This window comes from Silurus meridionalis, chromosome 21, assembly GCF_014805685.1.
Source record: "Silurus meridionalis isolate SWU-2019-XX chromosome 21, ASM1480568v1, whole genome shotgun sequence".
Taxonomy (NCBI): domain Eukaryota; kingdom Metazoa; phylum Chordata; class Actinopteri; order Siluriformes; family Siluridae; genus Silurus; species Silurus meridionalis.
In genome coordinates, this window is record NC_060904.1 from 10467398 (window position 1) to 10495113 (window position 27716).

General features: G+C 40.2%; 1 long non-coding RNA gene across 1 annotated transcript; it reads left to right on the forward strand.

Annotated features, from left to right (window-relative positions):
* Positions 1-23727: 23727 nt before the first annotated feature.
* Positions 23728-26718, forward strand: LOC124403775. Its single transcript, XR_006928943.1, has 3 exons — positions 23728-23805; positions 23887-23941; positions 24018-26718. It is a non-coding gene; the product is annotated as an uncharacterized LOC124403775 (long non-coding RNA).
* Positions 26719-27716: the final 998 nt, after the last annotated feature.

Genomic DNA, 27716 nt, shown 5'->3' on the forward strand with positions numbered 1-27716 from the left:
TAGATTCAATTTAATTTCAATTTATTTTTATTTGTATAGCACTATTAACAATGCACATTGCCTCAAAACAGCTTTGCACAGATAATGTGGTGATTAAGAATAAATAAGATCCTGTTTTGTACCATCCTGTGAGCATGCCTTTTCTTGTCTTTGACTTGCATAGCTTACACTAAGGCTGGCAGCTTCATCCCTGCTGTTTTTTTTTGGCAGTAATACTTCTGAATGATACACAACAATCAAACATACCTTTATGAGCCCTGGCAGGTAAAGTGAATCTCTTCATCATGGCACCTCTTAGTGGGTGGGATATATTAGGCAGCAATTGAACATTCAAGACCAAAGGCCAAACCACCACCATCAGACCTCTTTGAATCTTGCACAACAATAATTTTTTAGAACAGTATGACCTTCCATGTTTTTGTTTTATCATGCAATGATATGCATTGCAGTAGTTTAATAGTCATAACAGTGGTCTATATATGCATTATCTTATTAAACTTTAGATATCACTTATTTATATATACAGCCGGAAAAATAAGTATTTTTATCAGTAAGGGGATTTCTAAGTGGGCTATTGACACAAAATTTCCACCAGATTTAACCATCAAGCCACATATTGAATTCATACAAAGAAATCAGAACATTTAAGTATACAAGTTGAGTCATAATAAATAAAGTGAAATGACAGGGAATAAGTATTAAACACACTTTATTTAATACTTTGTAGAAAAGTCTTTGTTGGTGATTACAGCTTCTAGACACCTCTTGTATGGAGAGACCAGTCGTCTGCATTGCTCAGGAGTGATTCTGGCCCATTCTTCCACACAAATGGTCTTTAAATCTTGAAGGTTCCCTGGGCCTCTTTTATGAACTTTGATCTACAGTTCTCTCCAAGCAACTTGATTTTCTTTCTTTGAAACCACTTCATTGTTTCCTTGGCCTTGTGTTTGGGATCATTGTCTTGCTGAAATGTCCACCATCTTTTCATTTTCAGCTTTTTGGTAGATGGCAGCAGATTTTTATCCAGAATGTCCCAGTACATTTCTCCATTTATCCTGCCTTCAATAATATGAAGTCTGCCGTGGTGAAAAGCAGCCCCAAACCATGATGCTTCCACCCCCAAACTTAACTGTTGGTATGGTGTTCTTGGGGTGGTGGGCAGGGCCATTTCTTCTCCAAAAATGGTGTGTAGAATGACTGCCAAAAAGTTCAATTTTGCTTTCATCTGACCATACTATAGTCTCCCAATAATCCACAGGCTTCTCCAAATGCTCTTCCGCAAACTTTAACCGAGCCTCAACATGCTTTTTGTTTAGCAATGGAGTCTTGCGTGGTGAGCGTGCATGGATGCCATGGTGGTTCAGTGCATTGCTTATAGTTTTCTTTGAAACAACAGTACCTGCTGATGCAAGGTCTTCCTGGAGTTTTGCCCGAGTGGTTCTTGGCTCTTGGCGAACTCTTCTGATTATTCTTTGGACTCCCCGGACAGGGATCTTACGCGGAGCACCTGATCGTGGCCGGTTTATGGTGAACTGATGCTATTTCCATTTCCGGATAATGGCCCCCACAGTGCTCACAGGAACATTCAGCATTCTGAAAATGCGCCTATAACCATTCCTATCAAAATGCTTTTCAACGATAAGATTACGAAGATCTTGAGAGAGTTATTTGCTTTTACCCATCATGAAGTCTTACCTGTGTGCCTCTTGGGTAATAAGAAGCCTTTATAGGCCATTAATTAGGACTAAAGCAGCTGATATCAATTAGTACTGATAGGGGGCAGGGTTTCTCTCTCAATATTGACAGATTTCAGGTGATCTCCTGGCTTTCTATGCTATTTTGCACCTTGTTATCTTCATGTGTTCAATACTTATTCCCTGTGTCATTTCACTTTATTTATTATGACTCAACTTGTATACTTAAATGTTCTGATTTATTTGTATGAATTCAATATTTGGCTTGATGGCTACATCTGGTGGAAATTTTGTGTCAATAGCCCACTTAGAAATCCCCTTACTGATAAAAATACTTATTTTTCCGGCTGTATATATAAATAAGTGATATCTAAAGTTTAATAAGATAATGCATACATAGACCACTGTTATGACTATTAAACTACTGCAATGCATATCATTGCATGATAAAACAAAAACATGGAAGGTCATACTGTTCTTTGTACAAACGTAAGCATCTATAACAAAGATCAGGAGAATATGCAATATTATGATTATGCAAATTAAAAATGGCATGGCGATGATGCATTACATATAGAGCTGTGCATTGTATTGAGGCAAAACAAGATTGAATGCAAGTACAAATGGACAAGCAACATGGACAATCACTAGAATATATGGTTTTACCCAGCTAAACCATCTCCACAGCAAACCCATGTCTGTTCCTCCGTTTATCCTTATTTTATATATATAAAGTTTCTTTCGGCTTCTCCCGTTAGGGGTCGCCACAACAGATACTCTGCATGTTTGATTTGGCACGTTTTTATGCTGGATGCCCTTCATAACGCAACCCTCCCCAATTTATCCGGGCTTGGGACCGGCCGCATCCTAACCACTAGACCACCAGGGAACCTATCCTTATTTTATATACAGTACAGACCAAAAGTTTGGACACACCTTTTCATTCAAAGAGTTTTCTTTATTTTCATGACTATGAAAATTGTAGATTCACACTGAAGGCATCAAAACTATGAATTAACACATGGAATTATATATGGAATTATATACATAACAAAAAAGTGTGAAACAACTGAAAAATGTCATATTCTAGGTTCTTCAAAGTAGCCACCTTTTGCTTTGATTACTGCTTTGCACACTCTTGTGTATATATATATATATATATATATATATATATATATATATATATATATATATATATATATATATATATATATATGATACGGCACCCCTGGAGCACAGAGGGTTAAGGGCCTTGCTTAAGAGCCCAAGAGTGGCAGCTTGGCGATCCCGGGGCTTGAACCCCTGACCCTACGATCAGTAATGGCTAGCTACAGTGCAATGACCTATCCAGCTTGGTGGGAGGGAAGAATATACAACATTATCACATTCCCAGTAGAAATCATTGACTGTGTCTGCCCCATACACAGGAAAAAGGGTAGAGCAGGTTTTGGTCACTTTCTAGACAATGGGTTACTAATGCAGATTCACACCCTGGCCATACAGGACATTACCCAGATTGGTGAAAAAATTTTAGGCAATGCCTTCCATTGGTCTATCCATTTAAGTGGAGTATTTATGGTACATAAGAAGGCAGCTACACACCATGACATATATGGGCACTCTACACAGGCAGTAAAGGGTGAATCGAGTTTTTGTACCATGGGGAACTAGGGAACAGACATAGCAAGATGTGTGGTATGCATATCCCCAAAAGATATTTTGTGTATAGAGAGTGATATGTTTTAACATATTTAGCATGCTTAAACAAACCAGAAAAGTTGTAAAAATTCATCGGTGCTGTGCAGTCATTTGTTGTGTTTCTATGTTGTTAGCACATGTTGTACCTGATGTGTAGAATGTTTTATCCAATACCATAAGTGCACATGCCACTACTGCTCGCAGATATGAGGGCAGTGCACAAGGTAGTTTTCAAGGCTTTAAATGGCCTTATCAGCCTACTGCAGATTCAATCATGATCTTTCAATGTACTGTGGACCACCTTGTTGCAGTAAGAGCAGTCTGAAATCAACTGACGACAATAGTTGATGGTTTCCAAGAAAACTAAAAAAGCCTGTTTAGTTACAGAAATGTGAGTGTCCAGAAGCAGCTTAACATGATCAGGAGCCAACTGGAGACTTTAAACCCTTTTCGTGCCAGGTTTTGCAGAAGTGCAAATGTGGCCTAAACGCAGGCAGTATATAATCAGCATATTGCAGGACAGAAGATCCCATAGGTAGCTGCAGATCAAAAAGAGAGTTGTGTACTACCCGGAAAAACACAGCAGGTGAGTCAATATACCCCTGAGGTAGTCACGTCCAGGTTTATGGCCTCTCAGGAGCAAATATGTGCAATAGATAGATAGATAGATAGATAGATAGATGGATGGATAGATAGATGGATAGATAGATAGATAGATAGATAGATAGATAGATAGATAGATAGATAGATAGATAGATAGATAGATAGATAGATAGATAGATAGATAGATAGATAGATAGAGTAAGGTTATAAGAAATGTGCAAGCTGAATAAACAAGTCTAAAATATATATATATATATATATATATATATATATATATATATATATATATATATATATATATATATACACACACACAAATTATATACACATATACATGAATGTGAAATGTTGGGCAGAATGTACAGTAAGGATATAAAGATATAAAGATATATATCTAAGATAAAATATACATATAAGATAAAAACAGCAGATGTAATGAGGAGTAAAAAAATATGTACTATTTAATATGTACATTGTATGTATAATTGTACAGTTATATACAGTGTTTCTATAGTGATCTAGCAGTGTATTGTAGAGTTCTGTAGTGTGATGGAAAAAAAACTGTCCCTGAACATACTGGTTTTGGTACGCATGTTCCTGTATCTCCTTCTTGATGAAAGAAGGTTAAACAGTTTATGACTGGGATGTAAAGAGTCCTTGACAATGTTGTGAGCTCTGCTCAGACATCTGCTGTGTAAAGGTGTTCAATGGCAGGTAGTTGGGTGCCAGTGATGCATTGGGCGGTTTTGATCACCCTTTGCAGGGCTTTACTTTCACACACAGTGGAGCGTACCATACAGTGATGGAATTGGTCAGGATGCTCTCAATGATGCAGCAGTAGTAACTTGTTAAAATCCCTGGGGACAAATGAGCTTTCTTGAGACTTCTAAAGAAGTATAGGCGTTGTTGTGTTTTCTCAACCTGAGCTGAAGTATTCTTGTGGCAGGACAGATCCTCACAGAGATGTGAACTCCCAGGAACTTAAAGCTGGAGACTCACTCTACCTCAGTTCCATTGATGTTGACTTGGAGATGTCTCCTGCTGTTGGATTTCCAAAAGTCCACAATGATCTTTTTAGTCTTCGAGGGGTTGAGGGTCAGGTTGTTGGTGGCACACCATGCTGTCAGGCTTCAGGTCTCTTCCCTGTAGGCCGATTCGTCGTTGTTGTCGATCTGGCCGTCCACGGTGGTGTCATCTGCATACTTATGCCATTATAATAGCTGGAACATCAGGAGCAACTGGAATGATTAGATCATTGATTTTGCACAAATCCCGTGTGAAGCACCACATGCCCCCAGGTTTAGAACAGGGTTAACTGGGGTGTTGTAGGATAGACATTTGGAAAAACAACACCCTATTCAATAAGATATTGCAGAATTTGGTCAATCGCAGCAGCCTTTCCCAGTCGTAGGATATTATTTGACAAATACTTGTTTTAAACTTGCAACATAAGGCCCAATTCAGAAAATGAATCAGGATTGTCATTTGGCATCAAGGACAAGAAGCTGGCATTAGTTTTCAATGAGTGCCCTTGTGAAAAGTCAGTCTGAATCACAATACAAGGCCCCTGAAAAGACAATGAGAAATTAAGAGCAGTCATAAGATCACTTCCCAACAAATTAAATGGACATGCAGGCATAACCACAAAAGCCCTAAATATAAGAATATTTAGGGATCCAACTGCCATTTTCCAGTTGAAAAAAATTATCAACAGGCACACCATTTAAACCAACTGAGCTAACAGTTTTAGCAGTAACAGGGCCATTATAATCACCCCAGAGGGAAGATTTAATGGCTCCACTATCAATACAAAAGGTAAAAGGTGTTACAAGTTCTATTAAGGGTAAGTCAAACTCATTGGGAAAGATGAAAATTTGTGAATTTAGTCAAATGCCTTTCACTCTGTGGACCCCCTTAGTTGTGACATAGAGTGTATTGTGGAAATGTAGACTTTGAGTTTACAGCTGGGGAAAAATGTGTGTTTGTGTTTTGTGAAGGTTGCACGCCTGTTTGTTGCTGCTGTGGTTAAATCTGAGACTGTGAGTATTGAAAACGTCTCCTCATATCTTTTCACCCTTTTCCATACTCTTTAATGTAATATCCAGTTTTCTTTCAATAATTGCCCGTTGGGGCATTTCCCAGCTGTGGGCGAGAATTACCATGCACTACAGCGTGGGGCAGATACATTTCTATGAGCTTCTTGAGCCTTTAAAACTCAATCCGTGTCCAAATGATGAATATGCTTAATCCACGTCCAACTGATGGATATGCTTAATGAAAGCTTTTCTGTCCATGTTGTGTCAGTCTGCAATGTGTAGTTTAACCTGAGATGTACTGCAGTTAGGCTGTCTATGCCCATATGTGCTACATCATGCCACATTTCAAGAAATCGTGTAAAACACAGAAGTACGATTGTCTTTTCCCTGCAAACAGGTGGAGATGAGTAATAAATAGAGTAGTACATGTCAAGTCAAGTTTATTTTTATAGCGCTTTTCACAACGGTCATTGTGTCAAAGCAGCTTTACAGAATATAAAAGTTAAGGTGAACGATGGGTATTTATCCCTGATGAGCAGCCGTGGTGACTGTGGCAAGAAAAAACTCCCTTAGATGTTATAAGGAAGAAACCTTAAGAGGAACCAGACTCAAAAGGGGAACCCATCCTCATTTGTGTGATAAAGAGTGTGATTATAAATCTTTAAACAATACTGAAGAGTGAGAACTAACATGAGCACTGGAATGTAAGATTATGAGTAATGCCCCATTGTTCTCAGGTAATAATGTTTAGCAAAAGATTAAGTAAGAAGGGAGAAGAGTAACCATGACTAACTATACATCATTCTAAAGATCTAAGCCTCAAGCAGCAAATTAAGATCACTGTTTTTCACTGGAAAACGTATAACGAATGTATTTGCTGAATGTGGTTAAGCAGTACACACAAACTTTTCTTTCGGCTTCTCCCGTTAGGGGTCGCCATAGCGGATCCTCCGCACGTTTGATTTGGCACATGTTTTTACGCTGGATGCCCTTCCTAACACAACCCTCCCCAATTTATCCGGGCTTGGGACTGGCACTGAGAGTGGCTGGGGATGGTTCCCTGACCGGGAATCGAACCCGGGTCGCAGCGGTGAGAGCGCTGCATCTTAACCACTAGACCACCAGGGGACCTTAAGCAGTATACACAAACAACATGCATAAATAATGCACTACTTACATTATTATTGTAATAATGACTCACAAACACATCCAATGCTGCTAATCCCAGTTTATTAGGAAAGATAGGCTCCACTAAACAACATGCTGTTAAGCATTTTTTCTCCAAACAAACAATAGTCTTGCAATTTAGATGGTTATTCCTTTGTTTATATCACAGAACTTTGGTTGGTGTTTGTTTAACACTTGTGTGACACAACTATACTATTAAGGTAAGTAAAAGATAGTAATGTTAGATTTAACCAATTCACAGGGCCTTCAGAAGATTTAGGTGTCACAGGAGGCAGGAAAACACACACACACAGACCGATTTGGAAAAATGTGAATTTATGCAATTGTATGGCAGCAGAAATCAAATATAACTTTCTATGTACTAAGGGGAAAGAGGGGAAAAAAAAGAAAAGAAAATAGACAGTTTCAATGTCAATATAAATCAAGAATTTTAAAACTAAATTAGTACACTGATAATATGCCAAGGATTTCGTAAAAACTTATTTTCCTGTATTTTTTAGATTTTTCCTTCTTTTCTTAGTGAACAGTTTGCATCAAAATCCCTGATACTTAACCCTTTCACCATGTAAAAAGTCAGGTAAATATCATACATAAAACAAAAGTTCAATCAGTTAAATCAATCCCAATAATTAAATCTAAACACCATTTACTGAACAATAATAAAATTTTAGATGTCCATACCCCATCAACGAAATCTCAGTCCCGGTGGAACCGGAAAAATCCGTAATCGTTTCCTTAAGCTCTCGATCCGCACAATGAGCAACTGCTCCAATGCTCCATTCACTCAATTATGAAGTATTTGCAAAAAAACTCAAAAAGGTATATCAAATGTAAATCCAAAGTAACTTTAATTCAATCCGTTCTGTGGGTGGCTCGCCACCTGTTTAGTCCCGCATAGTGAACTGTTTCAAACCGAGTCTGAAACAAACGCAGAAGAAAAAAATCCAAGGTCAAATCTCCAAATGTGGAAAAGGAAAAATGGTTCTCAAAAGTATTCTTGTACAAACACTAATCTAGCTAGGTACAGTTCTTTAACTAATTTTAATCTAGATTTTAAATCTAAATTTTATCAAATTTTCTCTCCTTATTCTTGGCTTTTCCCAAATTCTTTTTTTTTCTTTCTCCTTCTTTTCTCAAGTTCACCCCAACTCGCACTCCCCCTCCCTTTTGTTTGGGCAGAGTTACCATCACCTCTAAAATTTAGCTAATTGGTTGATCCACCTCAGCAGAGAAATGCTGCAATTTAATTGGGTAAGTTCGACTAATCATACTCAAATCAGTGTAAATGTAATATTATTGAATATCCGAAATAAGAACTATTATCTGACCAGTTAAGTAAGTATATTTGGTTAACTGCTCGAAATCATGGGTGTTTTAATTAATCCCTAATTTGGATCTGGGTTACACCCTCTCCCTTTTAATATGTGCAAGTCCCCTTGCACGCCATTTTCACTGCCAAAACTAATGGTTCTCAACCGTTTTACAGATGTGAGATCTTCAAATGTCTCTACCAGTGCTGTATTAAGACCCTGAAGAAGAGACTGAACCATTGTCCCAAGGGGATTTCCCAGTTCAGGATAAGTCAATATCTTTGGCCTTTCTCTATGTCTTGAAGATCTCCTCACTTCATACTTATGTTGTTTTATTGCGGGTTCAACTACGGCTCCAGCATTCAACTCTTGGTCAGTGGAAACTGCCTCTTGATAAGAAATTTCTCCACTCTGGGTTAATGGAGCTCCTGACTCTCTTTGCTGATCCAAGGTAGGTAAGCTACTTGGGACATTACTTTTTCCCTTTACAGGTTTGATTTCAGGACTCACAGGTAAGTTATTTGTCATATCAGGTTCAACATCAGGTAAATCATTTGCAACAGCAGGACTATACACTGGCAGATCATCCATAACTATGGACTCCTCGGGTATGTCAATTGTAGTTCCTTTATTTGTCATCAGGCTGGTGTCAGGGGTAGCTTCATTTAACCCTCTGGAGTCTGAGGGTGTTTTTGACCCCTTGAGAGATTTTGACGTGCTCTTACATTTGGTTCTTTTTAGTTGCTTTTAAAATATATTATTGACAAAAGGCTTATTACACTGTATTCAGCACAAACTGGGCTACCATAATATGTAAACAACTTATATGTGTTTGTTTGTATTTTTGACAAAATAAGGTTTATGCGTGGTTTTTGAAAAAGCAAAAAAAAAACTCACTGAAATAAGGCCACAAAACCGATAGTAAACATGTTTCCCCAAGACTTTTTGAGAACAGAGCTTCTAATGTAGGTTTTTTATTTTTAATCATGTGAAAATCATCCTGCCTGCGCATTCACCTTAAACAATACTTTGATTTAAAATTTAAAAGACACTTTCTACTTTGAAAGGCCATATGCGAAGAGGCGTCGACATGCTGTGACTGACAGCTTCGTAGACAATGGGTCGCATAATGAGCTGTCGATTACATAATGAGCTGTGGATCACTGAGCCAGGATCACAGTGAGAAGTACAGTACTACAACAAGGAATGTGTTTCCTTTGTGTTTATTAAAAATACACATTAGCAAGGACAGCATTAAAAAGGGAATTGTGTAACAATAAAACAATACAGTACAGTATGTATAAAAAATAAAGAGTGCAACAAAAACTAACAATACACTACAGTAGGGTTCTGCAAATTCCAGCCTGTAGGGCTACAATACTATGCATTAAATAATAATAGTGTATCCATTTGAGGAATCAGCAAGAACAAACAACTTGAACCCCCAATTAGTCGGCTTGGCTTTTATGTACTGTGTCCTCCCAGTGTTAGCTTTGCATGCTACCATCCTCTCATCCACGGCTAAATGTCTTCTAGGATGATAAATTGCTTTGCATGTCTTACGGATTGTGTCCATAATCAGTTTCACTCTGAACAGACGGTCATGTTCAGATGTGCCCCTCTTTCTGTCGTTTTCTTTGTCTGCATCTGGGTGACTCGTGTAAATTCCACGAAATGTTCCTGTATCTGTCCCTTGACATAATTGTTGCTGGAAAGGGAATTGTGAAGATACTGCTCTGTCACCAGTAGTCTATGATGGAGGGCAACTTTACCATTGCCATGTAAAATAAGAGCCCAATGTAGCGATACATCTCACTCACGGTTACATCTCTCCATTTGTATTTGCGTCCCTTGGCTATTGACTTGGCAGCTTGAGCATTTGTGTTGTGGCACAGAGTTGACACAACACTGTCCGGGAAAAACATTTTAAATAGACTAAATGGAGAATGTGGGCAGGAATCACAGAGTCTGTGGAACTGTGTCATTATCTGTCTGATCCTTCCATGACGTGGTGGACTGTGTGTGTGCTGCCTTTGCCCTTTTTGGAGCAGGTGCTTGATCACATCTGTTTATGAAACACACACACGAACATCACTAATTGTGTCATTGGTAAAGTTGTTTGCATATGTCATACAATGCAATAATGATTCAAACTAAATATAATTTAAGAAAATACAAAATATGTACTTACTCAGGATGATTCTCGGTCGAACTCAAAATGGAGCGACACCTGCGTGGCCTGGTGTGAGTTTCCAGTGAAGGCAGGGGTGATGCAGCCACACTCCTAAAAATAATCAAACAATATATTTTTCAGTATTTTTGATGAATATATATTTAATAAATATAGTATTCTTGAACAATATATATTTGTTAGCATGCATTGTACATATAGCATTTACACCTCAACATTCTGGAACATCTCTGCTAGCTAACACTACATAACAGCCTTTCAGGATGATCAGTGACACCAACCAAAACTGAACTGAGGCTAAAATATAACTATATAACGTCAACAATATTTAGAGCATACAATTACAAACAGTTAATGTTAAAAATGAGCAGATATTGGTGGATATTTGTTGTAACATTAAAAGGCAATGTTGACAAAAGCTAGGCAGAGATGTCTACAAACAATATGAGTTTTATATGATCAGAATGTAAGACTAAATAACTTACTCATCATAGCAACTTGCTGGAAAGTCCTCGCTCTTCAAAATGCAAACGCTCCTCGTCGGAATCGCAATCTTCTTCAGATGAAAAGGTAAATTCTCTGGCATTGTTTTATGCCACTGTCCGGGGGGCGTGTGTGTGTGTGACTCAACGTGTGAACTGTTTTACCTGTGAATAGCGGGGGGGCGTGTCCGCTCGCAGCTCATTATCAGATAATGAGCTGCGGTGGAAAATCTGTGCTTCTACTTGGTTTTACATGATTTACATTAAATGAAAACATATGTTTTTTATTTCCGTGTGTCAGCTATTGGCCAAGTTTCAGCGCTCTTTGATGACGCGTTTCTAAACAAAGTTTACGCAGACAAAGGCGACAGATGGCGCACCCTGACTATTTTATTCATTTAAAAAAAATACAACGTTTTGTTTGTATAGTGAGCATACACAAATGAAAGTAGACCCTTTACAGATTTAAATGATGTATTACTTTGACATTTCTGATCAAATATGACCGAGCAGTTTCAGCTCTTTTTGCTGGCATCTGAAAAAAAAGCACGTTTGGGCGCCGGCGGCAATTCAGACTCCAGAGGGTTAACTTCTCATACTGCTTCTCTTGTACAACAGATTCGTCCAAAATGTCAAACAGAGGTCTTAAACAATAGACCTTATCCTCTGAATCGGGAAACTCTGCTCCTCTCTCAGAAACCTCATCCACCTGTCTTCTCTGTGCTTTAAGCTTCGGAAGTGAATTTGGATTCACATAATCATCTGTTTCAGAAGGAAGGCTTCCACAAGGGAGTAACAGATCTCTATGTAATGTTCGAATGGGCCCAACCTGGTTCTCAGGGCATACCTTAAAGACAGTAGGGTCACCACTCTGACTCACCACCACATAGACTACTCCCTCTCACTTATCTGCAAGTTTCTTTTTCCCTCACAGACGAACATTTCTGACTAGGACTCTTTCTCCCTTTTGTAATGGTGAAACAGTTACTCGTTTGTCAAAACGTGCTTTGTTTCTCCCTGCCATTTTCTTAGCATGTTCAGAAGCGATCTTGAAACTTTCCTCCAGGTTAGACTTAAGCATTCTCACATCAAATCAAATCAAATTTTATTCATCACATACACATATATACAGGGTACGGCATGCAGTGAAATGCTTTATACGATGGTCCGGCATGAGAGGAATAGGATGGGGAAAAAGAAAAGAAGCAGATCAATAAAGTATAAAGTATAAAAAAACTATATAAAATAAAATATAAGAATATAAGATATAAAGGATATATAAAGATATGTATGTGAAACAAAGAGAAAAATGTATATACAAAAAAATTCTTATGGCAGTAGACAGTGAAACAGTAAACAATGTGTAACGAAGTGTAAACAATAGACAATTTTTGTGGTGGGTTGTCCATAAAGTGTCCGTGTGTAGTATGGTGTGGTGTAAAGTGTCCATAGTGCAAGTGTCCGTGTGCGGTATGGTGTGGTATAAAATAAATAAATATAAAGTGCACTTTGCTGTGCAAGTCCAGAGTTTAAAGTGTCGTGGTGCGAAAGGTGAGATATGTACAGAGAAGTAGTGTGATGATGGAGAGAGTGAGCCAGTTTTTAGATCCTGGGTGTTTCCTGGTTTAAACACCGAATGGCCTGTGGGAAGAAGCTCCTCCTCATTCTCTCTGTGTTCGCTTTCAGGGAGCGGAAGCGTTTCCCTGAACGCAACAAAGAAAAGAGTCCATTGTTGGGATGGCTGAGGTCCTTCACAATCTTTCTGGCTCTGGTCCTGCACCGTGTGCTGTATATGTCCTCCAGGTCAGGGAGCACGGTGTGGATGGTACGTTCAGCTGAACGCACCACCCTCTGGAGGGCTCGCCTGTCCTGCATGGTGCTGTTCCCAAACCATGAAGTGATGCCACCCGTCAGGACGCTCTCAATGGTGCAGGTGTAGAAAGTCTTAAGCACCTGAGAGGGTAGTTTAAAGTCCCTTAAGCGTCTCAGATGGTACAGACGCTGCCGGGCTTTCTTCACCAGGGTGTTAGTGTGACAGGACCAAGACAGACCCTGTGTGATGTGAACACCCAAGTACCGGAAACTGTCCACTCTTTCCACTGGAGTCCCGCTGATGTTTATCGGTTGGTATGACCACTCCTGCTTTGTGCTGAAGTCCACGATCAACTCCTTAGTCTTGCTGACGTTCAGGAGAAGGTTGTTCTCTTGGCACCATCTCTCCAGGTTCTTAACCTATTGTAGGTAGGCCGTCTCGTCGTTGTTGTTGATCAGGCCCACCAACACAGTGTTGTCAGCAAACTTGATGATGGTGGTGTAGTTGGATGTGGCCACACAGTCATATGTGTACAGCGAGTACAGCAGGGGGCTCAGAACACAACCCTGGGGAGCTCCAGTGCTGAGAGTGAGGGTAGATGAGGTGTGTTGTCCCACCCGTACGGCTTGTGGTCTGTCGGTCAGGAAGTTAGAGATCCGTTGACACAGCGGCTGGCTGAGTCCCAGGACCTCCAACTTAGAGGTGAGTGTGAAGGGAATTATGGTGTTAAACGCTGAACTGTAGTCCACGAACAACATCTTTGCATAATTCCTGTTTCTTTGGTCCAGGTGGCTCATCATGGTGTGGGGGAGATGAGCAAAGGCGTCCTCAGTAGTGCGGTTCTGACGGAAATTTCACATACTGGGAATGTGAAATTTCCTCTTTGTTTCTCAAAGGTAAACCAAAAGCTAAGTCCACAGGAAGCTTAGGCTGCCGCCCAAACATTAATTCATATGGACTAAATCCAGTGGTCTAATATCTAGTACAATTATAGGCATGGACAAGAGGTTTTACAAAGTCCTTCCATTTACTCTTTTTCTTTGCTTCCAGGGTTCCCAACATGCTTAAAAGAGTCCTGTTGAATCTCTTGACAGGATTACTCAGAGGATGATATGGTGTCGTTCTGACCTTCCTTACTCCAGCTAATTCACATAGCTCTGTGATCAGACGAGATTCAAAGTCAGGACCCTGGTCACTATGTCATTTCTGAGGGTATCCATTATGACAAATAAAATGCTCCCACAGACATTTTGCCATGGTTTTGGCCTTTTGGTGCGGTGTGGGTATGGCCAATGCATACTTGGTAAAATGGTCAGTAATTACTAGGATATCCTTGACATTACTCCGATCGGGTTCCAGGGTTAGAAAAATCCATGCACACTAACTGCAAGGGCCGAACTGACATAATATTCACTAATGGTGCAGCCTTTTCAGGTAAGGTCTTCATCCTTATGCACCTACCACATGTCCTAACTTTATGTTCAATATCCGAAGCCATCCTAGGCCAATAGAATCGGCTTCGGACCATGTCAAGGGTACGTTCAATGCCCATGTGACCAAAATCATCATGTAACTGCTTAAGTACCTCTTCACGAAACTATTTTGGTAAAACCAGTTGGGAAATGGTCTTTCCAGCGATAGTCCTTTTCCTATACAGAATTCCATTGTGCAGTTCTAACCGATATTTTTCCCTAAGCAAATAGGGTAACCTTGGAAGCGCACTTCTAACTGTAGTAGAAGGGCTTTCTCTAGTTTGGACAAGTGTTATGACTTCTCTAATAGTTGTATCAGACAACTGCGAACTCTGGATTTCCGGCCCAAGACAGATGTGGAATAACAGGTATCTCTCCACATTGTTCTTCCTGTGCATATATATCAGGCACTGCATCTGCATGCATTGCTAGGGAACTTACAAAAGCGAAAGGCTAGTTCTCTGAAATTTCAGAACGATGCATGAGACAACTGTCACATATTGCCTGCACAACCTCATGGCTAAGTTCCTGTTCAAGAGAGCACAATGAATGCTTCTCAACAAATTTCAAAATACGATCCTGTTCTTTCTGGGTGAAAGCTTAATTTACAGGTTCGGCATGTGGTCATCGTGACAGTCCATCAGCGTCCATGTTCTGTTTTCCTGACCTATATTGCAGCCCAAAGTTATGTGTCGAAAGTGCAGATAACCACCTGTACCCTGTTGCATCTAACAAAAATCTTTGATAAATCGGCGATAATAGCCAATAAACCCAAGGAAGGACCTAAGTTCTTTCAAAGTTTTGAGAACAGCTTTTTACCGCTTCCACTTTTTCAGGATCAGTTGTCACACCTTGCACAGAGACTATATGACCTAAGTACTTCACAGACGTTTGTGCAAAAACACATTTCTCTGGAGCCAATTTCAACCCATATTCCCTGAGCCTACTCAAAACTTTAACCAGTCTATCTTCGTGCTCCTCCAGAGTTTTTGAAAAGACGATTATGTCGTCTATAAACACAAGGACCTCTCTGAGGTTAATGTCTGCCATGCACTTTTCCATGATCCTCTGAAATGTGCTTGGAGCATTTGTAACTCCTTGCGGCATTTGATTTAACTCATAGAACCCAAATGGACACACAAATGCAGTTTTCTCTTTATCAGCTTCTGCTACTTCAACCTGATAATAACCAGATTTCAGATCAAGTACAGAGACCCACTGTGATCCAGTTAGGGCCATGAATGTATCCTCCAATTTTGGAAGGGCATATGCATCCCCAATGGTTTGCAGATTAAATTGCCAGATAATCAATGCACAATCGAACATTGCCATTTTTCTTCCACACCACAACGATTGGTGAGAAAAAGGAAGATTCTGACTCTCTTATAATTCCTGCATCAAGCAACTCTTGTAGATGCTTCTTAACGGCTTCTCAATTATCTGGGTGGATAGGTCTGGCACGATGTTTAAAAGGTGTATCATCTGCAAGATTTATTCTATGCTTGACTTTATCAGTGCACCCAAAATCCTGAGGGTGCATAGAGAAAACATCCGACATGGTCTGGAGTTGTCGGGTAAGTCTCTCTCTCTCTCTCTCTCTCCACTCTTCTGAAATAGGTAAGTCACCAAAATTAAATTCAAGCGTAGATTGGGTTCTGGGTCTTGGTTAAGTTGTATTTTCAGGTTGTTTCTTTGGGAACACTAAATGAACAGCTTTCAATTTTGCTAAAACACTCTTAGAAGGAACTGTAATGTCATGAATGGTAGGATTTTCAACCACTACTGGTAAGTGGCACTGCTGCCTCTCTCCAAGTGTAATCACACAGGTTTTAACAATCAATCCTCCTGGCAAGGCGGAAGAAGGATGTTCAACAACCACACATTTGTCCAAACATAGTTCACTAGCAGCAACTTTGCCGTTAGGAATAGCACTCTGGCCGGCTGGGACCATAGGGGGAAGTTCCCTGCTAAGCGCACCAGCCCCACATTTCAGTCCACATTCTGGGCTTGCCGTACTGCCAAAGTGTTGAGTACTTGTTTGTACCCATATGTCGGGGAAAAGTAGCATGTTGGGTGCTTGGAAAACTCTTTGTACAGCATATCCAGGGTGTTTGTACCAACTAGTTCAGATGGTTGAGAAGAAGAGGAAAAATCAGGAATGACCAATACCAAGGTGGGTACTTCCATGTCAACACCCACAAAGTCTCTTGGGAAAGTAATGATCCATTCAATGTAACCAAGATAGGGTACACTCTGACCATTTGCACTCTCAACTTCCAATAAGTTGTTTAAGGGGTGAATTTGGTGTTCTGGTAAGTTTTTTTTTTCATAAAAGGATTGAGAAATAGTAGTAACTTCCGAACCTGTATCCAGCAAGCAATCACATTTAGATCCTAAAATGCAAATTTAAGCAGTGCGTTTGAAACCTATCAACCCTTTAGGTAAGAAGGGATGATGTAGCTTGGGTTGTGTTTAAGCCATTAATATTTGTGAATGTTTGGGACATGCCTGGTAATTGTTAGTCCCTGTTTGTCCCACAACAGGAACTGTGTCTAGTTTAACTGAGAGTCAGAAACACCATTTTTCAGCTCCCACTCTCTTTGGCATTCTTTCATTTGTCTCCTCTTTTCTGATACTAGTGTGGGATTGGGGTCATTTGCACAAAAAGTAGCAATATGCCCATCTTCTCCACATTTAAAACAATAGCCTGGTTTGGGCCCGGAAACCGGGCGTTTTCCTGTGGCTTTACAGTCATCTGTGGGCTGCTCAATCACTTTTTTGTTAGACCCTTTAGAAACATTAGACTTGGGGTTAGGCTTATCCTTCTTTTGGCTTGATATCAGAATGGTAAGGTGACTCTGAAGATCAGCTATTTGACTAGTAAGTTGGGTGGTGACGGAGTTAAGCTGAGCTATTTCATCTATTTCTGGAATGGTCTGGGAATGTATTGCAGCACGCAATTTGAAGGCTCCCAAATGCTGCTCCATCCGTGCACTTTTGGAAGCATGTTTGTCCTGTTCCGTGCGTAGCATGGTCATAAATTCTGCAAAAGACGGTGGTGAATATTTATTTTGCTCAAGCTGTAGTTCAAAGATCAAGGAGTCATCCCAGCATCCTCTACAAAACTGTTTTAAAAGATGTTTGTCTACTTCAGATCTGAAAATTCCACCCCTTCGTGCAGTCCTCTATAGTGTTGTGTACAAACATTGGAGGTATGCGGATGGCTTTTCACCATGATTCTGAGGAATATTCATGAATTTCGCAAAAACTCATCACCATCCTCCACTGTAGCAAAAGTGGAATCGAGTAATTGAATATAGACACTGGGTGAAGCCATAGGACCAACTGACTTGACTATGTCCGCTGCTGGAGAAAGAAGGCTTTCACAAATTCTCTGTGTCCTATGGAAATCAGATACTGTTGGGTCCCGAAAAAGCAGTTCAGTGCCAGAACACCAAGTTTCATAATCAACTTCATTAGGAGGGCAGGGGGTTCGCCCTGAGAAGGTTCGGAGCCTCAAAGGTGAACTTCCAAGTCAAGTGACTATTTTATTATTATTTTTTACTGTCCCCAGACGCTGAGTTAACCAGAATGTGTTTGCTGGAGAGATACACATGCGCACTTCCGGTGACGTAGTTTCCTGTGTTCGACTTGTTTGCCGCGAGTTCCGTGTTTGTATTTCTCTCGGCGTTTTCAAACTTTACTATCTACCTATCCATCTATCAATTTTTTCTCTTTTAATAATCCTAAATTGTTTTTGTCTTCCTGACTTGTGCCTGTAGTCAGTTAACTCGACTATCACTAGTGTTGTCTATAATCATTGCCTCTCACTCATATCTCTGTATCTTAACTCTGTTCATGATTATGAGCACTTTGCCGGCTGTGTGTCTGACTTTGAGCGCAGGTGAGGACTCTTTCGAGTTGCAAACTTTGCAAACGAGCTACATGCAAAGCATGCCCAGCTGCAAGAGCGGAAAGCGGCGCTGGAAACATCCCGGGCGGACACGCACTCATCCCAGGTAAATTCTCGGGTTGAATCTAATGCTCCCAGCACCTCAACTCTGCGTGTTTTTCTGCCCAGGGCCAGCGCACCTACAACGTGACCCACCCAGGTATCGTTCACTCCGGTACCGGTGCACCACGGACCTTGGATGCAGCAGCAGAGGAAGCCGCGAGCCAAGCCCCGGACGAGGACGTCTCCCCGCCACCACCGGCCTTCGAGATCTCGACCGAGAACCGCTTTTCGCCCCTCTCCGCGAGACGAAACGCGATACCGTGATTCTCGGAGATTCCATCGTCCGGCATGTCTGCGCTACCTGAGCTAAATGTAATGGTGCCCACTCGCTGTTTTCCTGGTGCCCGTGTTCTCGATGTCGCTGCGTAGGTACCCGCGATCCTGAATGAGAACTTTGGAGCTGTTGTTCTCCATGCCGGAATGAACGACACCAGGCTAATGCAAACGGAGATCTTAAAGAGGGATTTCAGGATTTTGGTGGAGACAGTACACAGCACATCACCCACAACGAGGATCATTGTCTCAGGACCTCTTCCCACTTACCAGCGAGGGGCTGAGAAGTTTAGTAGACTTTTAGCACTAAATGAATGGTTACAGTCATGGTGTCGAGAGCACAAACTTCTCTTTATTAATAACTGGAACTGTTTCTGGGAGCGTCCTAGGTTCTTCCGCCCTGATGGCCTGCACCCCAGCAGAGTTGGAGCAGCAATGCTATCAGATAACATCTCTAGGATACTTCACAACATCTGACTGGTAAGACATCAGGAAATCTTCAACTATGAGAACACGAATACAACAGACCAAATAGTTACAAGTTCACACACAGCCCAGGTTATAGAAACCATATCTATTCCTCGTGTAGTAAAACAATGAGTTAAATACACAAGATCCAGAAATAATCTTATTACAGTTAAAACTGAAAAATGCCAGATAAACAAACACAACAAAGTTCTAAAGTTTGGTCTTTTAAACATTAGATCACTTGCACCCAAAGACTGATTGTAAATGAGATGATCACAGATAATAATCTCGATGCACCCTGTCTCACTGAGACAATTAGCTTCCATTGTTATGCTGATGATACCCAACTATATATCTCATCTAAACCAGGCGATATAGCTCAATTAACTCGGATAACTGAGTGTGTTAAGGAAATAAGAGATTGGATGACCCATAATTTTCTACTATTAAATTCTGATAAGACGGAGATTTTGCTCATCGGCCCAAAAACTAGTATACAGAAGCATTTAGACGGATGTTCTGTAACCACTAGTTCAACAGTAAAAGACCATGGGAGTTATTTTAGACAGCAACTTATCTTTTAAAAATCATATCAACCAAGTTACAAAAACAGCCTTCTTTCACCTTAGAAATATTTCTAAGCTAAGAAATATGTTGTCTATATCCGATGCAGAGAAGCTCGTCCATGCGTTTATGACCTCCAGAGTAGACTACTGTATTGCATTACTAGGTGGATGTCCTACGTCACTAATAAACAAGCTTCAGTTAGTTCAGAATGCAGCAGCAAGAGTTCTTACTAGGTCAAGAAATTATGACCTCATAACCCCAATCTTATCATCCCTACATTGGCTTCCGGTTAAGTTTCGAATAGACTACAAACTACTGCTACTCACTTATAAAGCACTAAATGGTCTGGCTCCCATGTATCTCTCCAGTCTTTTAACACGCTACAATTCGTCACGCTCCCTAAGATCTCAAAACTCTGGGCTTCTAGTAGTTCCTAGAATAGCAAAGTCCACTAAAGGTGGTAAAGCATTTTCACATTTAGCTTCTAAACTCTGGAATAGTCTTCCTGACACTGTTCGGGGCTCAGACAAATTCTCCTAGTTAAGTGCAGATTAAAAACATATATTTTTAGCAAAGCCTACACATAACATCATAACCTTGTGCTCCAGAACATCTGATCACATGCACATTATCAACGTGTGCTCACTGAGACAGGGTGCAAACGATGCTCTAGGATTATCATTTGTCGACTTATTAAACTCTTTTGGGGTTAAACAAAACGTCACCAGACCAACTCACTGTTTTAACCACACACTAGACTTAATAATATCCCACGGAGCAGACGTCACTGATATAGATATTTTAAATCAGAGTGATGACATCACAGACCATTATCTTATACTGTACACACTACCGGTAGAGCAGATTAGCCATGTTGTACCACGCTATCGACCTGGTAGGACTATTGTTCCGACCACTAAGGACAGCTTCATAAATAACCTGCCTGATTTATCTCAGTTTCTCACTAAACCCATAACTGCTAATAATCTTGATGAAATGGCTAACAACATAGACCTTATCCTCACTAGCACATTAGACACCGTTGCCCCATCCTGTAAAAAAGGTTAGAGAACAAGCACCTGCACCTTGGTATAATAGTCATACGCATGCCCTCAAGAGAACAACCCGTAATCTGGAGAGAAAATGGAGGAAAACTAAATTGGAGGTATTTAGAATTGCGTATAAAGACAGTATGCTCAGCTACAGACAGGCACTAAAAGCTGCTAGAGCTGAACACCTGAGCAAACTCATAGAAAAAAACAAAAACAATCCCAGGTTCCTTTTTACTACAGTAGCTAAACTAACTACAAATCAGGGATCTGAAAAATGTGTTCCATCACAGTTTAGTAGTGAGGACTTTATGAATTTCTTCACTGGAAAAATAGATAACATTAGAAAAACAATTGTGGCAGTTCAACCCCTGAGACCATCTCCTGAGACAGTGTTACCTTTAACTCCACAACTCCACTGTTTTACATGTATAGGACAGGAAGAGCTGTATAATGTTATTATCAAATCTAAATCAACATGTCAGTTAGATCCAATTCCAACAAATCTACTAAAGGAAGTGTTATATAGAGCTGGTGAGCCTCTTCTGAATATAATTAACTCCTCATTATCTTTAGGTCATGTCCCTAAATCCCTCAAGCTAGCAGTTATTAAGGCCCTCATTAAAAAACCTAATCTGGATCCAAACACGCTATCGAATTACAGACCAATTTCAAATCTGCCATTTATGTCTAAGATTTTAGAAAAGATTGTCGCTGCCCAGTTATGTTCCCACTTGCAGGAGAACAATATCTTTGAGGAGTTTCAGTCAGGTTTTAGGCCCCATCATAGCACAGAAACTGCCCTAGTTAAAATCACTAATGACCTGTTTTTAGCTTCAGACCAAGGCTTCATCTCACTGTTAGTTTTACTAGATCTTAGTGCTGCGTTCGACACTATAGATCATGATCTTCTCATAGATCGCTTACAGAATTACATCGGCATTCAGGGACAGGCATTAAGATGGTTTAAATCCTACCTGTCTGATCGTTACCATTTCGTAGGTTTAAATGGAGAGCTATCCAGGCTAATGCTAGTGAACTATGGCGTGCCACAAGGTTCAGTTCTAGGACCCCTGCTCTTCACAATATACATGCTTCCCTTAGGAAATATTATTAGAAGGCATGGAATTAGCTTCCATTGTTATGCTGATGATACCCAACTATATATCTCATCTAAACCAGGCGATATAGCTCAATTAACTCGGATAACTGAGTGTGTTAAGGAAATAAGAGATTGGATGACCCATAATTTTCTACTATTAAATTCTGATAAGACGGAGATTTTGCTCATCGGCCCAAAAACTAGTATACAGAAGCATTTAGACGGATGTTCTGTAACCACTAGTTCAACAGTAAAAGACCATGGGAGTTATTTTAGACAGCAACTTATCTTTTAAAAATCATATCAACCAAGTTACAAAAACAGCCTTCTTTCACCTTAGAAATATTTCTAAGCTAAGAAATATGTTGTCTATATCCGATGCAGAGAAGCTCGTCCATGCGTTTATGACCTCCAGAGTAGACTACTGTATTGCATTACTAGGTGGATGTCCTACGTCACTAATAAACAAGCTTCAGTTAGTTCAGAATGCAGCAGCAAGAGTTCTTACTAGGTCAAGAAATTATGACCACATAACCCCAATCTTATCATCCCTACATTGGCTTCCGGTTAAGTTTCGAATAGACTACAAACTACTGCTACTCACTTATAAAGCACTAAATGGTCTGGCTCCCATGTATCTCTCCAGTCTTTTAACACGCTACAATTCGCACATTATCAATGTGTGCTGTTAATATCATGAACAGCAGCTACGCTAATTCCTCTCCACTGCTTCTCTTTCCCTCTCCATCCCGAGGCTTCCTAAAGTTTGGCCAGCTCCAGTCATGTCCCACCTCATAAAGATTATGGACTTTAAAGAAGTAGATGCCAAACTCGCAAACATCCTGAACCATCTAGAGACGTACCAGTGCCAATTGGATCCCACTGCATGTGTGGAGTTTGACATTGGACCTCCTGGAGTGTTTAAAGGCTCTGGCATGGAGAAGCTGATGCTGGATCTGTGATAATTACAAATGTTGAGCTCAGTAGCTCCTACTTTTATACCAAAGACTGTAGAAAGAACATTTACTTATAATCTTATACTCCAGCATTCATGTTAATAACCACTTGACCATCAAGTGACAAGTCACTTGACTTGACTTGACTATCTCAGGGTGTTCTGATGTTACAGCTTCGCTGATATGGGTTAGCATTTCTGTGAGAATTCCTGCATAGTCTTCCCCACTGCGCTTTGCTAAAATGTTCAACTCCTTTAGATATATCTAGGTTACATCTTTTCCGATTTTTTGAGCGTAGACATTTTGTAGAGCTATTGCATGAAAGGAAATATCAGGATTACCTTTCGCATGTTGAGCATAAGGCAAAAGTGGTTGGAGGTTAATTACAGCCTCTCCAGAATTGTACTCCACAATCAAAGACTTCTGTGACTCTGAGCTAGGGTCATGAAATGGGAAAATTCTGGAAATTGATCCATATTCTTTTAAAAAGTCTATTATTTCTTCGTCAACCTCAGTTCCAGTTACACCACTAACTAGGTTAGTGTTAAGGATTTTAACACTATTTTCCTCTATAATTTCTATTATTTTCAAGATTTAATATATTTTTTCTTATACAACCCCTAAATGCTTGTAACAAGATTTTAATGTAAACCATAGTGTTTCTCTGCCTCCTGGCTGCTGGCTCGACAATTTTTTTTTAACACAACTATACTATTGTGGTAGTGGGAATAGTCACATGGTTGGGCGGAGCAATTGTAATGATGGCCAGGTTTCGCTTAGCAAATTAGTGGTTCTATAAAAGAAGCAGTCGGTGGCTGGTGGGAGTGTGTTTTCCTGAACACTGGTGACGGCACAAAATACCCGGTGCAGCTGGGAGAGGCTCGTGTGGTAAGGACTTAGTTGTCATGCCTGTTTGGTAGCCTGATTGTGAGGAATGTGTTTTAAGGGTGGTTTGGTTTCTTCTTTTAGTGTGGATTGAGGAATCCAGCCATTATCAGGTTAAGATCATCCCACTTACCAACTGGTAAGTTGGTTAATGGTCAGGTATTAATATTTGATGTCAAAAGATGCTAACTGTGTGCTTATTTCTCTGTAATTAGGAAGTGTGGAACTGAGAGCTGTTGTAGTGGTCTTACCAGGGCTGTCTTCTTCGGGTGTCTTACCAGGGCTGTCTTGCCTGGACTGTTTTACCAGGCTGCTGTTTTATTAGGCTGAGCTACCTTTTGATTGCTTGCTGCTTTGCTTGGCTGCATCAGCATGGGATGCATGTCCTGGCCATACCGTGCTATAGCTAATGGCTTGCTGGATTAGCCAAGGAGCTAAATGCTAGCGCATTTGTGGACTGTGTGCTTTATTTATATACATGTATGTGTTGGTGTGTTTGTTTCAGTGCTTCACACTGTGAAGGTCTGCTGAGAGGTGGCCTGAGAAACTGCTGATATACATATGTTTATCTGAGGAGTTTGGAGATCTGGATGCTACCCAACAGCTAGCGGAATGTTAAGAGGTCATGTGTTCATTTTATGAGGTGTATTGAATGGAATTTGCTGTTTTTATTCCTGTTGTACTTTCTTTTGTTTGTCACTGTCTTTTTGTGATTGTGTGTGTGTGTGTGCGTAAATTGATTTGACCATACTGTGGTTTGCTTCTTCTCCAGGTGTCTGGGAGACCGGTTCTAGTGTGAGGGACAAGTTCCTCTCTGCTTGGTGGTGGTTCCTTCGGTGTGCAGCAGTTGACAGGTGGGATTGTGGTGTCGTATGAGTGCATGTGTGTTTGCTGTGGATAGATCATTAGAGTAAGGTCCCTAGCCCTGGAGTCCAAGCATTCTGGTGTTATATTTTTGTGTGGGGTTTGATGCAATTTTAAGAGCTCTTAATAAACGGTGTGTATTATATCTGTCTCATGTCCTGACTCAGCTGTACACGAACCTGTGTGCCTTGTGCATTTCTTTAAAGGGTTATCCCTGGTAATTGAGCCCCCGGGGTGGCGTAGTCGGTTTCTACTAGTTACATTTTATTGTTAGTCTTCCATGTCCTAAATGTTCTCGAGTGTCGGGGAAAAAGTTGAACCGCACCCGAATGCCACAATCTGGCGTAGTCGGCAGGATACAGCTTTTGTTTAATGGACCGAGACATTGGTAAAATGTTTTATTGCATTGTGGTGCCTGTTGGTGCAGAATTTTGTTGCAATCCAGGAGGCTTTCTTTTCCAGGAAGTAACAAGATGGGGAAACCTTGTTGGAATTTTTACTGGGTTTGATTAACCTTCTGGAGAAAGCGAGAAGTCAGGCACCCCATGCTATTCTTAATGCTGATATTGTTTTATGTGATCAATTTGTTGAATGTATTTGATAGTACACTTCGTCAGGAGTTAAAGCAGCTGATTCGAAGACAGCCCACTGCAACATTGCTGGAGGTTTGGGGCAAGGCTATTCGTTGGGAGTGTGAGGGAACGGGGTAGGAGTCAATCTGTACCGTTGGTAAGTTGAATTCAGTATGGGGTCCAGGGAGGGACTGATGTGAGTCATGGGGAGCAGTCTTCAGAAATGCGTGAACTGCGAGAGTTATTGCGTCGGTAGCAAGGGCAAATCGATCAGCTTACTTAAGCAGTGTCTCAAAGTAAGTATTTTAGTGATCGATCTCCCCGTTTATCATCTACAATTTTTCGGTGTCAACAACCAGGACATATGGCTCGAAATTGTGTATGGGGAAAATCTCCCCGCAAACCATCATTTCCAACTCTGGTAAATATAGTTCCGTCTCTGCCCCTAAACCGTTGGGAAACTAGTCCCCACTGGGCTGTGGAGTCATAGTCCAGTAGGGAATATAAAAATCGTAAGGATGCCTTTCCTTTGCCTCGGATTGAGGAGACGTTGGACTCCCTGGCAGGTGCCCAGTGGTTCTCTACATTAGATCTGACTAGCGGCTATAACAAAGTCCTAGGTTCGGAAGTGGATCATTCCAAGACTGCTTGGGACTAGTTTGCCTATGCATCGCCGGAAATTTATCTGATAACTGAGAAAGATTAAATGAAAGCAAGCCACAGTTTCTGTGTCATCCTTTTTGTTCTCCACTTTTCAGGTGGGTAATATGTTTGAAACTTAACAGTTGTTATGGCTTTGTGAACATTCAGAGACACTTTTGGTGTTAGTGTGAAGTTATTTCCACAAGGCTGGATAAATGCTAATAAAATAAATGCTAATGTAGCACGGCACCGTGCCAATGTTGTTTAGCAAAGGTAACGCTGCCGCGCTAGTGTGGGCAAGTAGTTCTTTATGTGAGGTTTTTGTGCTTATATTGTCATGAGTCAAAATGTGATATCAGGCTCCCTGCATTTTGTTTTATTTTATATGTATAGAGATTTGGTTTTAAAATGATGTTAAGAGATGTTTTAAATATAAAATTGTTAGTGTTAGTATATAAAAATGTTAATTAAGAGTTAAAATAGAATTAATATGCAAAGCTCTACATGTTTAAAGAAGCTGACAATAAAAACTGCCATGTTATTTACAAGTTGCTGTAAAGCATGTAGTCCAAGAAACACTGAATGGTGTGTGTGTAAAAGTGCATTTAAAGTGCGAGTAACCAGCATGTTAATCTGGAAAGTGATGTAGAGATGTGAAAATGGTGTTGTAACAGAATGTTTATTTTTGGAGTTTGTGTGGTTTGTCATGGTTTAAAGACACTCCAATATGTCCAAGAGGACAGTGAATATGGACAGTGAAATAAACTGGATAAATGGACAGTGTTTACAGTGCAGTGAATAACATGTCAATAAAGATAACTGAGAAAGATTTAATGAAGGCAAGCCAGTTTCTGTGTCATCCTTTTTATTCTCCACTTTTCAGTTTTACTACAGCTGTCTATGGGTGTCACAACCCGGTACCTGTAACAAACAGTTTGCATCAAAATCCCTGATACTTAACCCTTTCACCATGTAAAAAGTAACTCTGGTAAATATCATACATAAAACAAAAGTTCAATCAGGTAAATCAATCTGAATAATTAAATCCAAACACCATTTACTGAACAATAATTACAATTTTAGATGTCCATACCCCATCAACAAAATCTCAGTCCCGGTGGAACTGGAAAATCCGTAATCATTTTCCTTAAGCTCTTGATCCGCACAATGAGCAACTGCTCCAATGCTCCATTCACTCAATTATGAAGTATTTGCAAAAACCTCTAAAAGGTATATCCAATGTAAATCCAAAGTAACTTTAATCCGATCCGTTCTGTGGGTGGCTCGCTATCTGTTTAGTCCCGCGTAGTGAACTGTTTCAAACCGAGTCCGAAACAAACGCAGAAAAAAAACCCCTCCAAGGTCAAATCTCCAAGTGTGGAAAAGGAAAAATGGTTCTCAAAAGTATTTTTGTACAAACACCAATCTAGCTAGGCACAGTTTTTTAACTAATTTTACTAAATTTTATAAATTTCTCTCCTTATTCTTGGCTTTTTCCTAATTCTTTTTTCTTTTTCCTTCTTTTCTCAAGTTCACCCCAACTCGCACTCCCCCTCCCTTTTTTTTGGGCAGAGTTACCATCACCTCAAAAATTTTGCTAATTGGTTGATCCACCTCAGCAGAGAAATGCTGCAATTTAATTGGGTAAGTTCGACTAATCATATTCAAATCAGTGTAAATGTAATATTATTGAATATCAGAAAAAAGAACTATCTGACCAGTTAAGAAAGTATGGTTAACTTCCTGAAATCATGGGTGTTTTGATTAATCCCTAATTTGGATCTGGGTTACATTTGTGTTTGTTTCCGAATAACTTTTGCATTAAAAAACGTCATC